General features: G+C 45.0%; 1 non-coding gene across 1 annotated transcript; it reads right to left on the reverse strand.

The window, feature by feature from the left end:
* Window positions 1–24,528: 24,528 nt before the first annotated feature.
* TRNAK-UUU (transfer RNA lysine (anticodon UUU)) lies at window positions 24,529–24,605 on the reverse strand. The gene has a single exon. It is a non-coding gene; the product is annotated as a tRNA-Lys (tRNA).
* Between the last annotated feature and the right edge of the window lie 252 nt (window positions 24,606–24,857).

Consider the following 24,857-nt stretch of genomic DNA (forward strand, 5'->3'; position numbering starts at 1 on the left):
CAAGTGGAACTACCTACAAGTAGGATTTCCTTGGAGAGTAGGTGTTGGAGGAACACATCAGGAAGCCCATGTTGCTGGAGTTTGCACTACTTCCTCCAAAAGCGATTGGTGGCCTTTTTAGAGGAGTCCATAAGCCTTGCCTGCAAATGGTGAAGCCTTTTGCGGAGCCTTAATAAACTAATTAAAAGCACCCATTTGATCCCAACAATCAACAGATATATGAGATATCTCATGCCTGCTTTAAGATACCAAACTCACAGGGCTTGGCAGCTATGGTTATTCCCAGCTCTTACCTATCCTCATTTCTTGGTCTTTCTAATCATGTTGTGGAGCAGGGCATTTGTTGTTTTTCCTCTTTGACTATTGCATTACCTGCTTCTTGCCCCCCCCCACTGGTGCCAAGCTTGGGGGTCGACTCTTAAATGTAAGCATTTTAACTCTTAAGTTGTGCCTGCTGAGAATTCACATAAATTGTCCTGTGTGGGATCTCTTGCTTGTGTCCTGGGCGTGTGTTCGGCTTCAGTGTTTATTTTTCACCATGTTATCAGAATATGCAATTGCGTTTTAAGTCCTGAGCCAAGTCACACACAGTTTTCCAAGGCAAGAAATAAAATGTTTTTATTTTATTTCAAATAAGAACAATAATTTTATTATTTCTAGCCCACCTATCTGACCAGTTTTCAAAGGGCTTAGTCCTAAAGAAAGACATTTATAACCAACACAATCTGTTTATAAGTAGTACAAACCTAGGACAGCTATACATCTTTTCACAATAACTGAAACCAGGAAATACCAAAGAATTCCTGCAAATGAAACAGTGGATTCTGCAATAATCAACAAGTCCGTCTCCCCCATATGATTATGCTCTGCTAATCAATGTTAGTCTCGTATTAGTGAGGTCTGCTGTATGATACACTGATGCTGTTAATGAAACTGCACCTTCACATAGGTACCTAGCTCTAAAGCACGGCCTTTCCCCACATTTTCCTTAGTTCTCTTTGATGCTTGCTTGTCTTTGCCCATGTATGTCAACTTTCTCTAGCTTTTCTGTGTGCCATTTGCCCTTTCACTGCTGGGTCAGCCAGTTGGTGTGAGCTGGGATGAAACTATAGAGCAGGGGTCAGCAACCTTTTTCAGCAGGGGGCCAGTCAACTGTCCCTCAGACCATGTGGTGGGCTGGACTATATTTTTTTGTGGGGGGGGGGGAATGAATGAATTCCTATGCCCGACAAATAACCCAGAGATGCATTTTAAATAAAACCCACATTATACTCATGTAAAAACACCAAGCAGGCCCCACAAATAACCCAGAGATGCATTTTAAATAAAAACACACATACTCATGTAAAAACACGCTGATTCCCGGACTGTCCGTGGGCCGGATTGAGAAGGCAATTGGGCCACATCCGGCCCATGGGCCTTAGGTTGCCTACCCCTGCTAAAGAGCGCCAGAGTGTGATTGCCCTTCGTCAAAATGTTTGTGTTGGAACTGAGACAATTAGAAGAGTGCCCAGCATGAAATGTTGGAGTAAAAATTAACAACATACTGTTGAACATTAGGTGAATACCTTTAAAAAGTCATGGATGAATTCCACACAAATACCATTCTTCATTGTGGGTCTGCTCCCTACCCCGTTATTCCTAGCCCCGTCTTAACAAACCAGTGACCACTAGCATAGCACTCAACCACACACACACAGAGAGATGTTCACTCTTGCACAATCGCTCCTGCACATGCTTGCCATGTGCTCACAGCTTCACTGGTCCTGAGCTGGCCCTCTCTGGAGGAATGAACTTGTAGCTGCCCTTACCACCTCCAGTGCTAGCTTCAGATGTCCAGCTATGTAGGTCAAGCTTGCCTTAGTTCTCTCTTGGCTGCTTTTTAATGGATGCAGCTGCTGAAAAGAGGTGGATGCTTAGAAATGTGGATTCTGTATGTCTGAACATGTGGACTATGGGGCTGCTGGATGACTGCATCTTTGCTGCTTCAACACTCAGTAAAATACACTATAATAGTAGCAAGATCTGCAAATGTTGGCTTTCCAGGGGTGAGACAAGTGGGGTGAAAGGTGATTTCCCCCATGACCTTATAAAATTAAGCAATAACTTGACCAAGCTGTACTGTGGTCCTATTCAAACAGTGCTTCATTGAGCTGTCTTTGATGCCTTCAGGTATCCTCTTTGTTCATCCACATCATCTCTGCCCTTAAAACGGTTTTAAAATTATTAATACGTGTTTGGGAAATCTGTTCCTAGCATAGTACTCCAAGCATATAATAATCGAAAAGCTATCAAACATTCAAATTGCGAAAGCTCAGTTTTTAAAAAGAAATTAAGTAGCAAACAATTCATAAATATGGTTTTCTGGAAATGGGTTGGGGGGGGAGAGAGATGTTGAAAATGGCAAAAGAGAGAAGTCCCTTTCAGTTAACAGAAGGATATGATTCTTTGTAATTGCCAATTGATTATGCCAAAGTCTGCCTTCGTCTTGCACCATTTTGTAGCTGGCTCTGTCCCTAACACTCCCACTTTGTGACTGGTGGGCCCACATACAGTTTGGCCCTGGTAGTAGATAGTTTGAGAATCCCTGGTTTAAAGCTTTACAGTGGTAAGACGAAATTAATTCGTTCTGCGAGTTTTTTCGTCTTGCGAATTTTTCGTCTTGCGAAGCACGGATTCCCATAGGAATGCATTGAAAATCAATGCGTTCCTATGATCAAAAAAAGTCCAAACAAAGCCAAATTTGGTACAAAAAGAGTTTATTAAGTGCTCTTTAAAGTCACACATACTGTAAAGAGCATTTCAAAAATTGAAGGAACAATAATTTAAGTTTCTAAACATGACAGAAAAGCATTTAAAAATCACCAAAGTGTACAGTACTGTACATACATTTTCTAAGACTCTGGGGGACAACTCGAAGAAGGTTCCTCTTCCACTCTTTGCTTCTTGCTGAAGAACCTGTCCATGGTCTGCTGCTTCATCCACCTTTTCAGCACCTCCCTGAAAGACGACATGACCCTCGTATCAAAAGTGTTCGCAAGGTCACGTGTCAGGTCCTTGTCAGGGAAACAGCACCTAAATTTCTAAATGGGATACCTCTTGTTCTTTCCTTGTACATTACAGTAAACATGACCCAGTGAAAACAGTATTAATGGTGGGAACCATGCAGATAAATGATACACAGACCATTTCACACATTCATCTCTATCATTTGATCCATCTTCACTCATAGAATCATAGTATGCAAAAAAAGAGGTTCCAGGGTTGCTGTAGGAAAAGAGTATGTCACACTTTCCTGTGAAATACTCATTAGTGCTGCTTCCTTATTTTGAGCAACATATTCAGATAACAGCACAGCTGAAAGGAAAGGGCAGGTTTCCTGCATATCCAGATTTGATGCAAGCCCAGTTTTGTTTTAAACATGCCAAATTAAGATGTAACTTAACAATGTGATTCATATCTGATGCTGAGAATTGCTGCTTAATGTCAGAACATCCTCACTCTGGAGTCTAAAATAGAAAGATAAGGGGGGAAAAGCCATCTCCACCCAAAACTTGGAGAGAGTTGAATGACGTTAATGGAGTGGCTATTGTGAGAGCAAGACTTGTTTTCCTTCCTTGCTCCTTGTCCCCGAATTCTTTCAAGCGGCTCCTATGTTTGCAGAATGCCAGTTACATAACTGCTTCTTCTGAGTTTGCCAGCGCTGAGCACCATTAGTCTGTGGGTGGAAGTACAGTGTGTGATTGTTTAAACAAAGTCTGGCTATTATTGCACAAGTATCCAGGTGGCACAGATTGTCTCTAGGGCCGGCACTGGCTCTTGGGAAGCCTTGGTAGGAGGGATGGTGGTTGGCCTGAACCGTGGAAGCCAGTTCCCTTCCTACCACCTCAAGAATCTGGGTTCTGAGCAGACAGCGTGAGCGCCCTGCAGTTCTGGGAAACGGCACAGTGGTTTTAAAAAGAGCCTCTCAAAGCTTAAAAAGACAGCCTCATTTGAGAGCCTCTCAAAGGTTTTCCATCGGAAGAACGCCAAGGAGCGGGTCCAATTTGCTTTAAATTATTTTAATCTGAATTGCTGTGTAGGAACAAAATTAGTACTTGGTTTGCAGGTGGCAGGAGCAGATTTTGTTTCCTGAGCTTGATTTCTGCTTCACTCTCTCTTGCTGCCTCTCATCCATATTCAAGCACAGAGGCTGCAGCGGTGATGCTTCTCCTGCAGATGCGCCAGTCACGTTTCATGCCAAAGATGCACCATCATCTTCTGAGAGCATTGGGAAATGCGATTGTAGCAGCAGCAATAGCCCGAGTTGTGTGCCAGGACAGAAAGCCCGGCTGGAAAAGGGAACATTGGAGGAATACATAATAGAAAGAGACGTCCTATTTTAGTCCTTGGTGTCCTTCTGCTGACAAGCACCCCCATCCGATTTGCATCTCCATGCTCCGTATGCCATCGTCAAACGCAGGTTTAAAATTACTGCCCTTCATTGGATAATTCATGAGACACTTGAGCCTGCAGTGAGTGAGGATCAGCTGTCAGCACGTGGGTGGCTACGATGGGAAATTCCACCACAGGGAGCAGCAACTCACATTGAAGCATGACTGTGAACAAAGGAAGTCATGAGACGCAGCCGTAGCCCACAAGAGGGTCAAACAGCTCCCCCCAACCTGCTGTCTTCTGGGTACTTTGGAATCCAACTAAGGATGGGGAGAACATAGATTCAGTTCACATTTAAATAGCGAACTAAGTGATGGGTGCTTTGTGAAACAACACACAGGCCAAAACACAGCCATCCTTCAGCTTTCACAGTTGTGTTGCAGTTCTCCCTCACAGTTAAGGGTACAAAAATGCACATGCTGAGGTAAAGTGACCCTAAAAATGCATGTATTTGTGGAAATGGAGTACAAAAATTCATTATGTTAGGGGAAATTGCCTTGCAAAAATGTGTATCTTAGGCAAATTTGAATACACAGATGCACATATCAGAAGATATTCACACTAAAATGTTGATCAATTTTCATTAGGACTTTATAAAAATGCAAACTGATGTGGAAAACTGAAGACTGCAAAAGTGAGAACCCAAGAGAAACTGAAATCGACATATTCACTCCAGTTCCATCAGCCGCAACCAACAATGGTCTACAGTCTTGGATAATGAGCTACGGTCCAACCACATATTGGGGGTGGGGGGGACAAACAGATTGGGAAAAGTTGGGTTAGTGTTCCTGTTTTCTTAATTGATAGATTGAGACGGAGTGGGGAGAAGAATTCAGAATATTTCCCTCCTGGCAGGAACGCTGGATTTAGGGTGATTGGCAGGAATGAGCCAGCAATAAATCATACCAAGGAAGTTGGAGTTAACTCTTTATTAGCAAAAACAGGATCTGCACAGGGGTATCTGGCCTAATGAGCACAGCAAGTCATCTCTGGCAGGTCTTGCCCCCATGAGGCAGTTGTGAAGGCTGAAGATCCCTGCCTTCCCACAGCTGCCTAAGTCCTCTCCTCTCCAGAGTTTCCCCCAAGCAATTTGAGATTGCCCCTGCATGAAGCCAGCCTCTCCTCTACCCTTTTCATGCCTCTCCTGGTTCTGGGAGACCAGCGGGGAAGGGAGCTTGTTGCAGCCGGAGGGGGAGACACCTGTGCCTCTTCACTAGCCAGATCCACCTCTGCCTCTTGTTTTCCCTCCTCTCCTGCTTCAGCTTCTGCCTCTGATTCTGGACTGCTCTCTGCCATAGACTCTCCCAGCTCACTAAGCCCTGTTCCCTCTTCAGCTTCCGACACCTCCTCTTCCCAGTCTTCTCTCTCTTCTCCCTCTGACCACTCATTGTAGTCCCACCACCACTCCCTGGGCTCTGAGCCTTCTTCCCTTGCAGTTCCCCGGCTGGTTGCTCCCACCATTCCTCTGCGTCCAACCAGTCCATGACAGTGGTGCAGGAAGTTCCACTGCACAGGGCGTCAAGCTGAGGGGGCAGAAAATAATATGATGATGATGATGCCTATATTTATACGGAGACCTACTGAGAAGATCTATACAAAGCAACTGTACCAAAAGGAATTATTGGGAAAATAAGAAATATTTAAAGCAGGGGGTGCCAAATTTTGTCCTTGCTTAGGACTCCATATTAACCAAGTCTGCCCCTGCCTGCAGTTTTGCAATCCTCACATTTCTGACATCCATGCAGAGTTTTTCTTCTCTCTGAGAGGTCAGTTGTACTGTGAGAAAGAGCCTAAAACTGCTGTGTAAGGCGCATATCAGTTGCAAAAGAAAGAAAGAAGAAACGCTGCAAAAAGAGGCTCATTATCTGGGTAGAGGTGAAGTCAGGCAACTGCCTCGACAACAACAAGCAGAAGTGCCCATTGATAAGGCCGTCTGGGAGACGGAAAGTTTGCACGGGGACTTTGAAATGCTGAGCACAAGGCTGGGCGGCGTCTGCAAGGATTTTTCCGAGGTGGTGTTGGTGGCAAAGTAAATACTTAAGGCAAATAAATAAACATGCAGAATCTCCTGCTACCCTTTCTAGGTAATGTCAACACCTCATCCCAGGAAACTCTTCTTTGACAGGGACAGATATCCCAAGGTGTTTTCCCCCACTATTCTGGACTTCAGAAGAGATCATTTTGAGAAGATTTGGATCCCAGGGGAAGCTACTGTGTGAATGTCATGCTCCTTGTAGGGGTGATGTATGTGTGGATGAAGCTGGCTAGCCTGCCAAGAGCAACTCCTGCCAGTGGTCTGGGTCATATGAGCCCTGTCATGTTGGGACAGCAGTGGCACAGTGGCAAATTCGCTTCATGACAATCCCAACCAGCAAGCTCCTTCAAAAATCTGTCTGTCTCAGGAGACAAGGGAGGAGTGCACCTTTGGAAGGTAACATCATCTGCTGTGGCTGCAGAGACCAATGCAGGAGAGACATGTTTTGTTGCAGGTGGGGCAGATGAAGGCGTCTGGTTGTGCTACTGCAGATGCACCATGGAGTTTCATCTCTCTGCACTCCTCCCAGTGGTCATTCCTTTCTGGTCACAGCTATTGATGCACAACCTGTCTGTCTGTCTCCTGGCTCTGTGGTCATCTGCAAGGGATTCCCACCCGGCAGGGTTGATGTTGCCAACCTTCATGTCACATTTCCAGACATTCTTGTAACACAGAGTTATAATAATAATAATAATAATAATAATAATAATAATTTATTATTTATACCCCGCCCATCTGGCTGGGCCTCCCCAGCCACTCTGGGCGGCTTCCATAAAAACCAAAAATACAGTAAAATATCACACGTTAAAAACTTCCCTGAACAGGCCTGGTGCCTGAAGCCAGCTCCCTAAAGCTTAGAAACAACTGCTGATGGTGCAGCATCTCTTGTAGATGGAGTGCTTCGAAATCATCCTGCCCGACTCCTGCTTTCTTTGACAAGGGTGTGATTAGCATGCTCTCCCTCCCTGCTGTGTTGGACTCCCTGCTATCTGCCTTGTTTGGCTTTGTGCATGGTCAGCTTAAGCTTCTGTGCTTGGCTTTGTTTCCTTGGTCTCTTCATTGAGTGACTAAAACATGCTTGGATCTCCTGGGCTCAGGGTGGAGTTAGGTGGAGATGGCCTCTCTAACTTGGCCACAACAAAAGCCTGCTTTTATGAAAAGGGATAGGAACACAGGAAACTGTCTTATACTATGTCAGGCCATTCAATATTGTTTGCTCTGGCTGGCAGTGACTCTCCAGGGTTTCAGGCAGGGTTCTAGCCCAGCCCTAGCTGGAGATGCCGGAAACTGAACCTGGGACTGTTTGCATGCAAAGCAGATGCTCTCCCACTGAGCTGGGGGCCCTTTCAGGTGACTCCAGAAGTGCTAACCGCAAGGTAATGCTAACACTTGCAAATCGGACTGGTCCTTGGATCCTGCAGTCGCTGCTGACATTGAAAGCTTGTATGCGTATATGTGAGACTTGTCCTTGCTCCTCTTAAGTCTTGGTCACACTATAAACCCTACATTTTGCTCAGCTGCTAAGCACGTCTAAAATGCCTTTTAAAAATGCAGACTGTCCAAGAACAGGCGAATCCATGAACAAATCCGGTTGAAATGCTCTCTCTGTCTCTCTCTCCTTGTGTTGGGGTTACGTCCTCATTTTCCTGCCTGGCAGGGAGCAGGATGACAAGCCAACTGCAAATGAGATTCGGCTCTGAGGACACTTTGAGTCTCCTCGAAGGGGTTATGCACACAAATATACTCTACGTTGCAACATTTGTGCTCCTCATTTTCATAGGAGAGAGAATGACATGAAAGACAAAGCTGACACAGGTCTCTCTGTGTGTGTTGCACTCCAGCTTTTCAAAAGATAAATCTTTTAGGGATGGAAACGGGCCCATGAAAAGAGCTTAGTGCAGAATAGGTGGAGCAGAGCTTACAGGACTGCCTGTGATTATGCTGGGAATCACAAAAAATAATCAGAATCTCTCTAAACTTGGCTTCCAGTCACTGTATGCAGACCAAGAGGCACTGGCTCCTTTTTCAGTGCACATAACAGAGGACAAGGTTTCCAAGAGTGCCTGGTGATGCTTTGAGGCCGGGCCAACTCTCCTGTTAGGCAGAGAGAGGCAGCAGTCTCGGCAGCTGCAGGGCACAGAGCGTTGCAGGACAGATCTCCATGTGCTATGCTGGTCCCAGGTAACTGATTAGTGGCTCTTCCACTAATTGTGCATTGGAGGAGGATATTGACCCATGAAAGAGATACCAGGCAGCTAGTATCAGGATTTTGTACCACACCAGCTGCATCACCCATGCTGATCCTACAAGTCTGTTTGGAGCAGCTGTGAGCAGCATGGGGACTGCTCCCATTCCTGTGTATAGATGAGACATACCAATATGGCACACCCAGGAAATGTCCCCTCTAGAAGCATGTTGAGTTTCATAAGGGTTGCTTACTGAATTGCAAGACAAGAAGGCTTGGTCCCAGAAGTCAACCTAGGCAAGGGGTGGCTCTCTAAAGGTTACTGGACCCCAACTCCCACCAGTCTCAGCCAGAATGATCAATGGTCAGGTATGATGGGGAATGTAGTCTGGCAACATCTGGAGGGACACAGGGTCCCTAGGCATTTGTGGAAAATTGGCTCAGGGGTAAGTGATCCAAATGGGTTGCTTACTCATTACCTGCGTATTGCATCCTTCTTCTTCCATGAAACATCATATGACAGCAAATGTGAAGGGTCCTTTGAGCGAGAGTTGATTTCTCGAGAGCAAAGCCCAGCCAATAAGTTTCATGACTTGAGCAGGCATTTGAGCTGAGATCACTGTGTTCCCCCTCCCCGGACCATGACCCATATCCCCACTGAGTCACACTAGACTAGATAAGCAGGCTTTGGATCAGGGCAAGTACGTGCACATCAACAGGGTGAGCAGTGATCTGTTAAAGGCATGGTGTAAATCAGAAGAAACAGGATAATATAAAATGGCCTGTTAATACAAAGCCTCATTTACAGGTGAAAAGGAAGCAGAAGTGGATAAACTTTAAATAGAATCCCATGGATAGAATCCTGTCTTGGTTAGTTGGTCTGCAAAACCAAGACCTGGTCCCTTTCATTAGCCTGCGATCCTTTTGCTATACAAAGAGTCATCCCAGGGGGTCAATAAAGCTTTATTAAAGGTAAAGGTAAAGGGACCCCTGACCGTTAGGTCCAGTCGTGGCCGACTCTGGAGTTGCGGCACTCATCTCGCTTTATTGGCCAAGGGAGTCGGCGTACAGCTTCCAGGTCATGTGGTCAGCATGACTAATCCACTTCTGGTGAACCAGAGCAGTGCACGGAAACGCCGTTTACCTTCCCGCCCGAGAGGTACCTATTTATCTACTTGCACTTTGACGTGCTTTCGAACTGCTAGGTTGGCAGGAGCAGGGACCGAGCAACGGGAGCTCACCCCATCATGGAGATTTGAACTGCCGACCTTCTGATCGGCAAGTCCTAGGCTCTGTGGCTTAACCCACAGCGCCACCCGCGTCCCTAAAGCTTTATTACCAACTTCCAAATGAATCATAGAGCTGGGTGTGTACGTGTTGTAAGCAACGTAGTCCAACCTCTTGCTCAGTGCAGACAATCCAGGGCTACAGCACCCCCAAACGCTGCTTGTGGAGCTCCAGTGCGTAAGAGACCCCCCCATAGGGTAGTTGTACATTGTCAAACTGCTTTCACCATCACAAAGTCTCTCCTAAAGTTCAACTGAAATCCACCCTCCTGTAACTTAAGCCCAGCATATTTAGTCCTGCCCTCTGGGGCAGCAGAGAACAAAATGTTGCCCTAGTCTGTATCATAGATATTCAGGTATTTGAAGAGTATTATCTTGTCAACGTCCCCAACCCTAGCCTTCCCTTCTCCAGACTAGACATCTCACTCTACTCTGTGCCTCAAAACTTAGATAACTTTGGAATAGTTTTTACTCATTTTTTTGTGGGGCTATTTCTGTCTTGACCAACCTGGTGCCCTCCTGAGCTTTCAGCCTACAACTGCCACCATCCCCAGCTGGCATGGTTCTATGAGCTTGGGCTGATGGGAATTGTCCACCCAAACTGACCATGGCTGGGGTATTCTATTGCATCCACTGAAATTGCTCCTTTAAAATCCTGACTTGGTTGGTCCAGACCAGGACGAAATGTGGGCTTGTATATGGTCTTGCCCTGACAAGGTAAAGGTAAAGGGACCCCTGACCATTAGGTCCAGTCAGGGCTGACTCTGGGGTTGCGGCACTCATCTCGCTTTATTGGCCGAGGGAGCCGGCGTACAGCTTCCGGGTCATGTGGCCAGCATGACTAAGCCGCTTCTGGCAAACCAGAGCAGCGCACGGAAATGCCGTTACCTTCCCGCCGGAGCGGTAGCTATTTATCTACTTGCACTTTGATGTGCTTTCGAACTGCTAGGTTGGCAGGAGCAGGGACCGAGGAACAGCTGGCCCTTAAAACAGTGTGTGGTTGAGCAGAGGGAGGAAGCTTGTTAATAAATTATCTGCAAGCTGCTATGCCGAGAGAGCTAATATGAGTTTCTGCTTGGCAGCTGCTGCTAGTGCTAAGATCCTGGGAATGGCTAGGCCTGGCTAGGCGCCCCAGTCTCCCAGCCCTTCTTGGTATTTAACCTTCTGAGCAGACGGGAGGAGTGGAAAGTTCCTCTTGGCTTCCAATCCACCTTTTCTCACTCATTTACAGCTGGCAAGCTTTCCTTTCTGGTGCAGCTTTGTCTCACCTGACCTTGCTAAAGCCAGCGCCTGCAAGTCTAGTCTCAGCTGACCATGGTTTCCCATAAGAAATGGCTGGATTCCCAGGGAGAGAGAGGGAGACTGAGATGGTCCCTTGCAGAAGGACTAGGCAAGAGGGTAGATTAGGGTCTACAGGCAGATCTCTGGGTGATTTGTGATAGATCGGCCAGGGTTGCATGCTTCCAACTGTTTAACAATAGCAAAAGTGAAAAAGCTTCCCTGCTCACACACCTAAATTAGACTGCTGGAATGAAGACAGCTAACCAGGAGTGGGGTTGTTGTTTTGTTTTGTTTTGTTTTTGAGTGAAAGGACTCTTGAGCTCAACACAGTTCAGTTTTATTTATTTTATTTTGCAAGATTTACATGCCAATTAAGGCAGGGTATGTGGCTTGTCTCCAGTGTTAGTCCTACTCAGAATAGATCTATTGAAAAGCATGGATGTGACTCACTTCAGTCCTTTAATTTCAATGGGTCTGCTCTAAGTATAATTTAGTCAGCTACAACCCAATGGATGAGATTAGACAAATAATATTATTAGTATTATTTATTACAGTTGTTAGCTATTTTATCTTGCCCAGGTCAACTCAAAGTAACCTACAAACAAACAACCCCCCACATAGATACATTAAAATCAAGGAGGGAAAACAATACATTAAAAACATCCCACCCACCTTTTAAGGGCCACAGATAGTTAAAGGCCAAATGCATGGTTGTGGAGGAAAGCTTTTGCCTGGTATTTAAAGATACATAATGATGGCACCAGGTGAACTTCCTTGGGGAGACCATTCTACAAATGGGGGAGCCACCACAGAACAAATCCTGCCAGCAGAACTCTTACACAAGGACTTCTGCCTTGTGTAATGTTGCTCCTCCCACACATCCCAAAATTGGCCCAGGAGAAGAGAGGAGGGGTCGTTCCATCTGATAGGCTGAGATGCACAACATTGGAATTCCTCCCTATAGCTCTAAGCAGTTTACATAGAATACCATGAAGTATTCATTAAAAATAGCAATAAAAGCAGACGTAATAAAATAGCCTCCAGACATAATAATATGATTTGAATATAGGCAAAAGCGACACAACAAACGTGCATTATAACATTTCATGTCCAGGTAGACTTGCCCAAGCAAGAAAAGTTTTCAGCTGGCTTCCCAAATAGTACAACGAAGGCGTCTATCTGCCTAATATCAATAGGCAGTGAGTTTCACACAGTAGACACTGGTACTGTAAACAAATCCATCAGCTGAGAAACACATTGTTTTTTGGTTCTAATTGTGTCTTTTGCACCTGGCTCTGATAGGCAGCTCCTGGGGTTCAGGTCAAAAACTACATCTGAGAAGCCTGACGTCTATCCAACTCTGCCACACGGCCATCTGACAGCAACAAGAAACCGAGTCTTTCTCATCAGCCCAGTCCTGTGGAACACTCCGCCAACAGAAATCCAGCAGGCGCCTTCTGTTTCAACCTTTAGACACCTGCTGAAAACTTTCCTGTGCCACCAGGCTTAAGCAGGCAATTAAGAAAATACCTTGCTGTAATAGTTAGTTGATGACCTCTGGTTTTAAACATTTATGTTTTTTAAAATGTAGATAGATGATAAATTAGATAGATGATAGATAGATGATGATAAATAGATGATGATAGATAGATAGATAGATAGATAGATAGATAGATAGATGATAGATAGATAGATGATAGATAGATAGATATAGATATTACTTTAATATTCTTAGGATATAGTGATACACATACACACACACACAAACAAATAAAAATAAAAATAGCTGGCTACTGTGGCTGTAGAATATAGAAAATAGCTGGCTACTGTGGCTGTAGAATATAGAAAATAGCTGGCTACTGTAGCTGTAGAAATTTAGCAGGGATGCTTATGCATTTAGCTTTTCAGATGACAATAACAATTTATTCCCATGTTAACTTTAAAAAAGAAAGTATGTATTTTCCTTATCCCACATCCCTCACCCTGGTCTTCTTCCAGGGGTTTTGATCAGCTTATGTGTGCTTTCCCACCCAGGCAGCCTCCAGGGCTAAATGTGCTTAGCTTTAACCGTACACCATGTGCCCCACTCCGCCCAATGCCAACAAGCAAGTACTTACTTGCCTTTTGTAATTGTTTGCACGGCCTCTTCAGGGAGGGTAGGTTTTATTTAGTTCCCATGTTGCAAAAAAGTAGGAACCAGAATGGCCATCTCATTTTTCTGTGAATCTGAAGGAGGCAGTCATGACTCCAGAGTCCAGCAGCAATCGAAGTTAGAGGCGCAGTGCTCCAGGGTCGAAGACCTGTCGCTATTTCTGCAGCAGGGCCCCTGTCTCCAGCATCCTAGAGCTGCCCAATCAGCATGAAAGGAGAGATTTTTAGACACTGAAAATACTTCTCAGCCTTTGCGCTGATTGGGGCAAATCAGAGTGAAAGGAGGTGAGTCAGCTACTGAGGATTGGCTCCTAGGGTCACCCTAGAGAAAGGATGCAGGACTTGTTCTGTGTGTTTCAAAGGTAAGTGCTTGGCAAAAGTGAAAACACAAGGTGCTTCATTTTCAAGAGAATGGTGTGCAAGCTCTCATACATGCAATGGAACTTGAATGGAAAACACAACTTAAGCCACTCCAAAAGGAGATATTGGAGCACTCCAAATCATTCGCCCATGTACATGCAGAGAAAATGGTGCATCTAGTTGAAAGGAAGCACATAACGATCTCCACTGATTGTTGCAGTGCATTCCAAATTATTATTGTTGTCTAACTGCAAGATTATTGTGTAAGGGTGTATAAGTTCAGAAGGGGGTGTGGTTGTGACTATTATGAAGAGACCCCAGACTTCTGAATTTACCACTACACTACTGATCTAGACTCGGAGTCCAATCAGGTATAGGGCTCTTTGAGCCTTCTGCTAGAGATCAGGGAACAACTGAGGCAGAGGAGCAGGAGCCCCCAGAAGAACCTCCTGTACCTGCAGGGCCAGAGCTTGGACTCTCCAGGACACCTTTCCCTGATACCGAGGAACTAAATGCATCCCCAAGGATGTCACCAGCGGAGCAAAGAATGCACCAGATTGGAGACCAGGCAGTGGAGGAGGAGTGCCTGTCTCCAGGCCAAAGGAGAAAAGTCTATAGTTGCAAGTGGGTGGAGTCTGAGAGTGGGACCTTAAAAAGGTGCAGCCTGCCTTCATCTTTTGGAGAAGCAAGTTGCTCACTTGGAGCTACCCGTAGTCCTGCAACTTCTGATCAGCTGTGCCTCTTTCTCTGTGGGATGTGGTAACAGAGGCAGCTTTTGGCAAGCACACTCTATCCAACTTGCTTTCTTTTCTTTTTTTGCCCAGGATAATAAAAGTAGTTATACTCTGCTCTCAACTTAGCTTACTGTCTCTAGCAAGCCCCACAGAAGACCTGAAACCACAGCTGGGCAAATGTGCCTCATGCAGTGATAAGGAGGGAAACTCCTATCTGTAGCTCTAGCAGTAGCCCCCTGAACTAATCCAACATGCTGTCGAATTTGGCCCAGTGACCAACATGGTTCCCTTCAGATGTTGCTGGTTTGCAGCTCTTGTCACTACTGACCATCGGCATTGCTGGCTGGGGCTGATGGAAGTTGGAGTCCAACCACATCTGATTGATTGATTCTATTTTTATGCCGCTTTTTATTCAAATAAATCCCAAAGTGGCTTACAAACAAAAGATGAAAATAACATAATGGAACATTGGGAATACAGCATAAATCGTATAGAATACTTAACAAATCATCACTAAAACAATCATAAATCACAAACATAACAATTACTATTAACAAAACAACTTTAAAAATAAGGTAAACATCGCAGGTACACCAAAAATCATATTATAAGGATTCACAAAGTAGTATAGCATTCATATCTATAAAACAATCTTAACAACATTAACAAAATAGCAGCAAAGCAAACAAGGCCCTGTTGAATTTGTACACATGGTCTCCCCGTCGCCATGACTCATAAACTTTCATTCTATTCAATGCATCAAACTATACCTGCATATAATGCTTCTGGCAGGGCAATCTCCTACGTTCGGGTCTAACCAGAGCCCTATTCAGGCCTTCAGTTGGTGAGTGGTGAGCATGGAATGTGAGCAGCTAGAACATGTGGACCAGCCCTGCCCTGTACCCATTGATCATACCCTGCTGCTGCCAGATATTTTGCATCAGTCTGAAGGGCAGCTGTGCTGAATGCAGATATGGGAACAGCACTTCCTCCACAGTGAAGGCAACATTGGTAGAGTACATACATACTCAAATAGGTTTCCTTCAGAAGGATGGAGGGGGATGTGCTCTTGTTCTCAGGTCCTGCTTGCGGGTTTCCCACAGGCATCTGGATGCTGGGCTAGATGGACCACTGGCCTGTTCCAGCAGACTTATCTTCTGTTCTTAGGCTGAACATGTGGCAGCAGGACCCATGGCTAGCATGCACATTATAGCATCCAGGGGCAGTGCTAGTTCAGGTGTTCTCACTACCTGCTTCACACATTTGGTACCCATGAGTATCACACACCTGAATAGGGCTTAGATGCTACAATGGGTGAGTGGCTGCTACATGCAGTAACGTCATGGATTCTGCCAGAGATACCGCAGGGGAATCTGCACACAAAAGAGTCTTCCCCCTCTCCCCTTGGTATTGCAGATGAGGTTTTGCGGGTGAGTCATAATTTAATTTGAACAGTCCAGGCTCAGCTGTAGGAAGGACATTTGGTAAGAACATACATTCCCCCTGGGAGAAGAGTTCAGGCAGAGCTAACATGAACAGGAAGCAGAGAGAGAGAGAGAGAGAGAGAGAGAGAGACCAAAGTGCTAACAGAGGTCAGGGCTGGCTGCAAGCACAGCCGCACATCGCAGCCCAGCAATTCCCCAGTGCGATCCTCTGTGGCTGTGCAAGACCCAAGGAAGTAGCCGCTTCATTTCAGTTTGGACAGTTGAAAAGTGGAAAAAATAAAATAAAGAAAAACCTGCTTTTGCCTGAAATTCAACAGCCATCACAATGAGTCACACGTGTACAGCCTGGTGGCTCTTGCAAAGGTTTGTTGCATCCACTTTGAAATAATTTTTATTTGATTTTACAAGTGTAGAGTTACAACAATACAAAATACATATCCATATTTAGACATTTCTCTGAATCTCTAACTTCCCACCATCCCCTCCATGGGTCCTATTGTTGACCTTATCAACTGCATATTATTTCATAATCCATATTTTATATCTCTCCATATTAACCATAATATTTGCTACATTACAAGTGTTAAAATCCTGCTGATGTTTTCATCTGCTTACAGTGGCCTCCTAAATAAATTATAATTTTTTTCCATTCTTTATTGAAGTTTTTGTCTTCTTGGTTCCTGAGCCTTCCAGTCAATTTTGCCATTTTGGCATATTCCAACAGCTTGGTTTGCCATTCCTCTCTGGCAGGGACTTTATCCTCTTTCCATCTCTGGGCTAATAACATCTGTGTGACTGTTGTCGCATACATAAAAAGTCTTTTTTGCTCCTTTGGGATATCATACCTACAATTCCCCCCCCCCAAAGCTACTGTATATATATATATATATATATGTTATTTTAAACATTTTTTCCAGTTCATCTTATATCATTTCCCAGAATGCTTTAGTTTGTTGCGTCCAAAGCCTCCAAACTTTATCAGCTTTCTATGCATTTTGACCAAATAAATAATAATAATAATAAGGATGCTGCTTTATACATCATTCAGCCCAGTGTTGCTGTACCTAATGAAGTCTCTCCAAGACCTCAGGCAGAGGTAATTCCAGACTCGTGAAGTCTTTCAACTAACTGAAGTTGAGGTAGAACGCTGTATCTGCTATTCCCACCACACACATTTTAAAAACATTTTGGTCATTCATATCCTGCCATTCTAAGGCATGAATGACCATGACAAGCTCTGGTTTCATAAGAAGAATCCTGGTGGATCAGGCCAGGGGCCCATTGAGTGCCATTCTCACAGCAGCCAGCCTGATGCCTATGGGAAGCCTGCAAGCAAGACTGAAGGAAACAGGACTCTCCCCATCAATGGATTCTAGCATTGGATAGTCAGAAGCATACTGCCTCCAACAGAAAAGCAGATTCATTTATTTTTTAAGGCACACCTTGTAAACCAGATAGGGCCACATCTCCAAAACAACTCAGTCTCATGCCCTCAAATATTCTGCAGATGACAATATAGGCGTGTTTCCAATATCCCTGTTCTCATAGTAAGGATCATTTCCTGAACGGCACTCCCTTTGTTGTTACGCATTGTAGACATCTCTTCACTGCCTGCTATAGTCATTTACTCTGTGATAGCTCCTGTTTGCCCAGTGATTTCAAAGTGATGTCACGATGGCTGCCCGTGCCCTGCCTGTCCTTGCAGAAGGGCCCTAGCTCAGCGGCAGAGGATCTGTTTTGCTTTGCAGAAGTCCCCAGTTCAATTAAGCACTTTTCTGAACGAAACATACTATCAAAGACTTGTCTGGCAGTGATATGGGGAATCTTCTGCATCCTAGAATATGTCTCCTTTGGAATGAACCTGCAAGTGCAACACATCTTATTAACCAGGCTGCAATTTCCCAGTTCCTAGAATGAGAGCCTGAAGGGCATGGATGCCCCTGCAACCTACTAGCTTAGAGGCTCTTAAACAAGGTGGTGGCAATGCTACCTAAGGTTGCAAGCTTGATGTCTGCAAGAGATGGCTCCTCATCGAGAAACTTTATGTTGCTGTTTCCTGCTGTTGCCAACAGGGCACCTATACCTTCCACCTTTAATTTTGGGGGATGCTTTCCTACACTCAGTTACTCATGCTGAGCCTCAGAAAAGTCAGTTTAAGAAAGGACATGCAACTGGAAGAAGGTCTTGTTTGCCTTGGTCAATATAACGTGGGCTGTTAGATTTTGCCAGTAGAATTTACAACCTGCAGCTTTGCTAATGTGAACAAAATGGCGAGATTTGGAAAACATGCAGTGTGTGTGTGTGTGTGTGTGTGTGTGTGTGTGTATGACAGAGGTGCCAAACTGCACCCAACATTGGAAGGTGGGGCATTGCACATGTGTGGCATTGCATGCGCAACACGTGAAGCGTGTGCATGATGTCACGCATGTCATGACATCGTGCGACTGTCACAGATTTCCTAAGTATCTGTGCGGTGTCTCCCGATGCCGGGTGAGCTGGGGCAACTTCCCACTAGGCCAAACCAGTTGCACAGCCCAGGGTACCCTCCAGCCATGCCGTACCAGGCTGTGCAGCATCTCCCAAGGCAGTGGAGGGCAGTGGAGAAAGGCAGGAGAGAGGAAGGCGGGAGAGGACTAGTGGGCAAGGAAGGGCTCGGCCTCCTTCGCCCCCTCAAGCTTGTGGGGGCTCAGCCTCGTCCCAACAGATGGGTGTGTGTGAAGATGCTTTAGCTCTATAGAGTTAGTGCTTATGGTGTATGAGAGACAGAACAAAAGAGAGTAAGACAGAGATCTGACTGGCACCTGAAAGCAGAACTGTGATCTCTAGATTTTGAAGAGTTTGTGTTCTGTTTTGTTTTTAAAGACAGCAGCATAGCCTGTGGGAATTGTGGTTGAGACTCTCGTCACAGAATGTTCTCTTATGAGGAAGTCTCTCACTATCGTGCTATCAAATTTGAGCCTGGAAGCAAATACAAACAGTGCCATAAACACAAAAGTACTTTGGCTTAATCTGCAAAGAAACAAGCCACATGTCGGATCAAGTAGGTATAAGACAGTCATGCCACCGTACAGTGTGATTGATAAAATTAACTGCCGGTTGTTGTGAACTGTTAGGAACTCTGACGAGGCACAGTAATAAAAATGTAGCCAATAAGACTGCAGATGGGAAGGAAAAGACAGATGGGCTTAAAGGGGGATTAGTCTGGTGGTTATAAGTGGAACAAGACAGGAAAAGCAACACTATAAGATTTTCTGAAGCAGAGGAGGACTCCCCCTAAACTGAAGGCTCCTGGAATGCCAGTTGTTCACACTTTGAACAATTCTCAGCACCATGTTTGAGGGCAAGAAAAGCCCCTAAAGAGGTTCATATCCAATTGGAAAGATATTTGTTGGTTTTTTCCCTTTCCAAACAGCAAAATCTGGATTGTATTAGCAAAGTCTGGAGTGGCAAGGACAGGAAAGAAGTGGTATCACAGCCTGGAGGGTGGAGGATCATCAGGAATAAGGGCCACTGACCCAGATCCCACCCAGGACCCAGATCCCACCCAGATCCCACCCAGGCTGGATTCTCAAACCTCAGTAGCCACTCCACTCACGATTTTTTGAATAAAATCAATGGGATGAGAACTTCAATTTCAAAAACGAAAACAGAGATTCTTAGCAAACCAAATGTTGTGTCAGATTTAACAACGTACAAAATACATAGGGCAGTGTTCCTTGGTCTTCTGCAGAGTACTGCCAGGGAATGGCCATCAACACGGGGATAACATCTTGCCCACAACTATTTATTTACAGAATGGATTGGGGGGGACATAAATGGAAGCAACCAGGTTCCTACAATCAAAAGGAGACAGCATGAGGAAAACTCCCCCTTTAAAGCCCTTGTGTCAGATAGCCAGCAATGGAGAACCTGTGGTACTTCAGATGTTGTTGCACTCCAACTCCTATCAGGCCTGGTCAGCGTGGTCAGTAGGCGGGAATGATGGGAGATGGAGTCCAGCAGCATTCTAGTGGGTCCCTTTCCCCTGTTTTGAGCATTGCCTCAAGGAGCCTTCTCCAGGCAGGAAGAATTTATGTCGTTTAATAACTGGTCCCTTCTGTGAAGGGAGGGGGTTTCCAGCTAGAAGTGGGGGAGAAATTCAAATCAGTTCCCATTGAAAGGAAAGCCTTTCAGAAACAGAAAGATTTCTTAAAATTTGCACTTCTCTGAATTTTGCACGGCAGTGCTCCAGCCGACTAAAGGTAAAGGTAAAGGGACCCCTGACCATTAGGTCCAGTCATGGCTGACTCTGGGGTTGCGGCGCTCATCTCGCTTTACTGGCCGAGGGAGCCGGCGTACAGCTTCCGAGTCATGTGGCCAGCAGGACTAAGCCGCTTCTGGCGAACCAGAGCAGTGCACGGAAATGCCGTTTACCTTCCCGCCGGAGCGGTACCTATTTATCTACTTGCACTGGTGTGCTTTCAAACTGCTAGGTTGGCAGGAGCAGGGACCGAGCAACGGGAGCTCACCCCGTCGTGGGGACTCGAACCGCAAACCTTCTGATCAGCAAGTCCTAGGGTCTGTGGTTTAACCCACAGCGCCACCCATGTCCCTTCATGTCCCATGTCCTCCAGCCGACTAATGCAGACAAAATTCAGATACTAGGGTAAAGCATGCATAAAAATAGTGAAAATAAGATACGAAGATGCATTATACTGGGGGAAATTGCTTACCAAAAAAATGTGTTTATTAGGAGAAATTTGCACTAAAATGCTGGTGGGTTTTCATGAGTATTTTTTTTAAAAAAAGAAAAATTCAAACTAATGTGGGGGAAAAAGAATTTTAAATTGGCAAAATCAGAAACTAAAATTGACAGAGCTGCCCATTCCCAGCTAAGGCACACAGACAAAAGTAACAATAAAGGTAATTTTGGAAATGTCTCGACTTCTTTTCAGTGTCTGACTCGGAGCTGGGAAGTATCTCCTGCTGTGAGAGCTGAAAACAGCAACAGCCTTAACTGCCTGCTGCAGCAGCACACAATCTAAATCTATCGGCTTCCTTTCAGAAATCAGCCTGCAGCCCTGGCATGCCAGAGGCCTGAAGGATTTGCTGACTGCCATGGGGAATGCCTTCCAGTCCACGTCTCCTTCACTGCACGTGGCGGGAAGAGAGGAAGCAGACAGAAATGGGAGCCGGGCTGGGCTGCCTATAATCCAGCAGAATGTGTTTAGGGCTGTATTGAATGTAGCTACCGGGCTGTTGGCTGGAGTCGGCCTCTTGGAGTGTGTGCTGGTTTTTACTACGTTGGCTCTTTCCCCTTGGTCTCCTGACCCAATTCAGAGTGCTGGCACTGGGCCTTCAAAGCCCTAAACTAGCCTTCCCCATATTTGGACTACAACTCCCATCACCCTTGACTGCTGGCCATGCTGGTTGGAGGTGAGGGAGGCTGTTGTCCAAAACACATGAGGATGTGTGTTTGGAGAAGGCTGACCTAAAGGACTGGTGAAGACCTACTCTCTTCCATGCAAACCTACCAGTATATTAAGACCTTCTTGCATTTTAAGCCATGGGCTAAGGCAGTATTATATTGTTCCAATGGGTTTGGGGAGGCTGCATAATTGCTCTGATCCAGAGTTTATCTAATTGTGGCTGTTACACTTTATGGGTTTTTGATTAGCCGATCTTTAGTTTGTGCTGTTGATTGCCATTTTAGTATTTTGTCTTGAACTTAGCTGACTTGTGGGTTCTTGAAAGGTGGGATATTATAAATATGCATGCCTATTATTGACACAGGCATTTCAGCTTCCCAGGTGGAATGATCCCCCCTCTCTTTCCCCTCCCCCTCCCCCCGCACTCACTCCCTGCAGAGACAATTTTAGGGAGATACAGGGGGAAACCGCATTGCTCAAGCAGAAGTCCTTGTGCAAGGCTTCGACTGATGGGATTTATTAGCTGAATCCTACTCATGGAGTCGCATCCAACAAAATTATACCCAGAGCAGACCCACTGAAATGAAAGGATCTAAGTTAGCCATGTCTATTCTTTTCAATGGGTCTACTTTAAGCAGAACTAACATTGGAGATAAGCCATTTCCCCCCTTAAGCAGCATGTAAATCTTCCAAAATAAAATAAATGAATAAAACCGAACTGCGCAAACAGAAAGGGTGCTTATCCCATGTTAATGAGCCTGTGGTAATATTTGTAACTATATTGACTGCAAAATCTCTGTATATTTAAGAGCTGTGCCTTACAGTTTGTTCCTGAATGCATATCCAAAAGATTCCCAGCTTTTCTGTGCCCTCCTTTTGAACTCAGCTTGAGCTGCCCTGTCACAAACTGCTGAGTAAGTCATCACACCAACACAGTAATTCTGTAATTATGTTAGCAAAATCCTTAAAACGAGGTTCCTGGAACAACCTGATGTGCGTTTGGAAAGACTTTGGAAATAATTACATTCCACAATATACTGTGATTTCATGTTACCTTCAAAGGAATTATCCCCTTGATAATAATACATTAATATCCGAGTAAGGTGAACATGACTCACCAATTAGATATCCCCTGCTTGATTGTCTCTGCCTAACAATTTCTCTCTCTCCACATAACACATTGACTCACCAACCTTTAAAGTAGGAACCCTGATTCCCATCAATCAGCCCATAGAGTATAAACACAGCATCAGGTTTCTTCTGAAATGCCAGAAATGGTGAAACTTTCCTGAATTAGATCTTGTTTATGTGCCCCTGGATTGTTCAAAGTGTTTGCCACCCACAAAGCATTTTTTTAAAAAAATAAAAATACTGGGGATATGCATACGGTTCAGGCAATACAGAGGAAAGAGGGGTGTCAATTGAAAGGCAATCTGCATATATTATCCATAGTGATGTTGCAAAAGTTCATAATACCACAGTTTGGAATTCAGATTTGTCGTAATGCTCAGCTATATTAGGAACCAAGCATTGATTCCCATAAGAGTTCTTCTCCGGCTCAGGATGCAAAATGAGATTCTTCACATGTGTAGTCTGTACTCAGTAAACAAGGCATGCAAAGGCCACCTGCTTTGTAGGTGTTTGTGCAAATGTCCTTCCCTGTTAAGACCTTATTCTCACTGAAACTCGCACGGATTGCTGTGAGCTACATGGCCAGACCTCCCAACCCAACAGCCTTTTATTGTAGGGTGGCTTTCTTGGTCCATTCACACAAATATCCATTCCTGATTTCTCCTGAAGTTTTTTTCATTTCTACAGCTTAATTTGTGGGGAGGTTGCTGGGAGTTGTAAGTCCTTGGTAAAGTACTGCAAATCACCCAGGTGCAGTTTTGTACACATTTATTTGGCTTGAGAACCGCATTGCCGAATTTGGAGAGGTCTGGATTTGGAGAGGTGGCTGTGTTTTGGTTTGCTTGTTGTTTTGGAAAATGACAACCTGGTAGGTTCCTCTCAAATGAGAACTGAATTGAATAATCCCCACCCACCCTACTTGTGCATAACTTGAATTGGAGTGACCTTTCAGTGTTTTTCTTCTGATGACGCCACTGAACTGGATCTCCCTGTTGCTGCAGCATCTAACGCTGGTCGCTGTATTTACAGTGTTAACAAACCAGGGGGAAATGCTATCTTTCTGATGGAGAAACAGATTCTAGCCAGAGCCTTTTGCACAGTAGCTGAATATCCCTCGTTTCTTTTATAGGTTACCCTGCCCTAAGAATGCAGGCTATGCCTCACCATTTCCTCTTCCTTGTGACGCATCAGAGGGCTGCGTCACATCACTTGGTTTTATACAGTGCTTGCCATTAAAAACCTTTACAGTGGCTGAAGGCAAGTTGTCAAGGTTACCGACAGGGCTTGTGGAGTTTCCCATGTTTATTTTAATTTTCTTTGGCCTCTGGGCATGACAGCAATCAAAATCTCTTTAATCCACCCACCCCTACCCCAGAAAAACCCTGTGCAGAAGCTTACATGTCACTTACTCTGTGCCCCAAAGAGATGATAATGTTACCTAACTAATGCTACAGGTGCCTGTCTGGTGTTTGCCCTCTGATGTTTGGCCTGTGGAAACTGCTGGATTCAGCAGGAACTGGTAGACCGTATTGTTTTAGAATTAAAGGCCTTCTCTCATTACTCCATGCAAGAGTGAAATATTAACCTGTTTGTCTGGCGCAAGGCCCTTCTCCTACCTTTGTAAGAAGAAAACATGTTTGTTTGAAAGTCCAAGCAGCTCCTCCAAGGGAACCTTAAGGGAACTAATGGCTTGCACATACAAAACACAATGAGCCTTCTGATCAGAAAACAAAATGTCCATTGCTCACCAGCATGCGTTCAATTTCCCGATTTTGGGGGGCCTTGGGCAAGGTGGTCTTATAATAACACTACCTCTCTCACCTGGTGCCTGCCATTCCTTGAGCCCCTGGGTTCCCCTCCCCTAAGCAATGAGTAACCAGGCAGGTGGGTTTACCTGGTGGCAGCACTCTAACAGGCTGGAAGAAGGTCTAATCCCAATTAATTACCACTCTGGGATAATTACAAAATTGTAACAAAGCATTCCTGAATAACAAAAGCAGTGGCACTGTTAGATGACGATGTGTGGCAGTAGCCATCATAGAGTTAGAAGGGACCACAAGGATCATCTAGGAATATTTTGCCCAAAGTGGGGCTCAAACCCACGACCTTGAGATGAAAAGTCTCATGCTCTACTGACTGAGCCATCCCTTCAGTCAATGTCACTTTCAATGTTACTTTGGAACTAATATTGCTGGCTGCCTGTGCACATGCATGCTTTCTTTCCATTGACTCAACCTTTATACATGTAATGAGCTAGTGTTGCAGAAATGCCACAAACAAATGGAGTTCCCCTCCCCGGAAGAACAGGAAAGAGATTTCTCTTGCTTTGGGGGTGGAGGCAACCTCCCCTTCCCATATGGCTGAAGTTCTAATTAACATCACACCCCTCCACACATATGATTAAGAT

The sequence above is a fragment of the Podarcis raffonei genome, chromosome 2 (genome assembly GCF_027172205.1).
Source record: "Podarcis raffonei isolate rPodRaf1 chromosome 2, rPodRaf1.pri, whole genome shotgun sequence".
Taxonomy (NCBI): domain Eukaryota; kingdom Metazoa; phylum Chordata; class Lepidosauria; order Squamata; family Lacertidae; genus Podarcis; species Podarcis raffonei.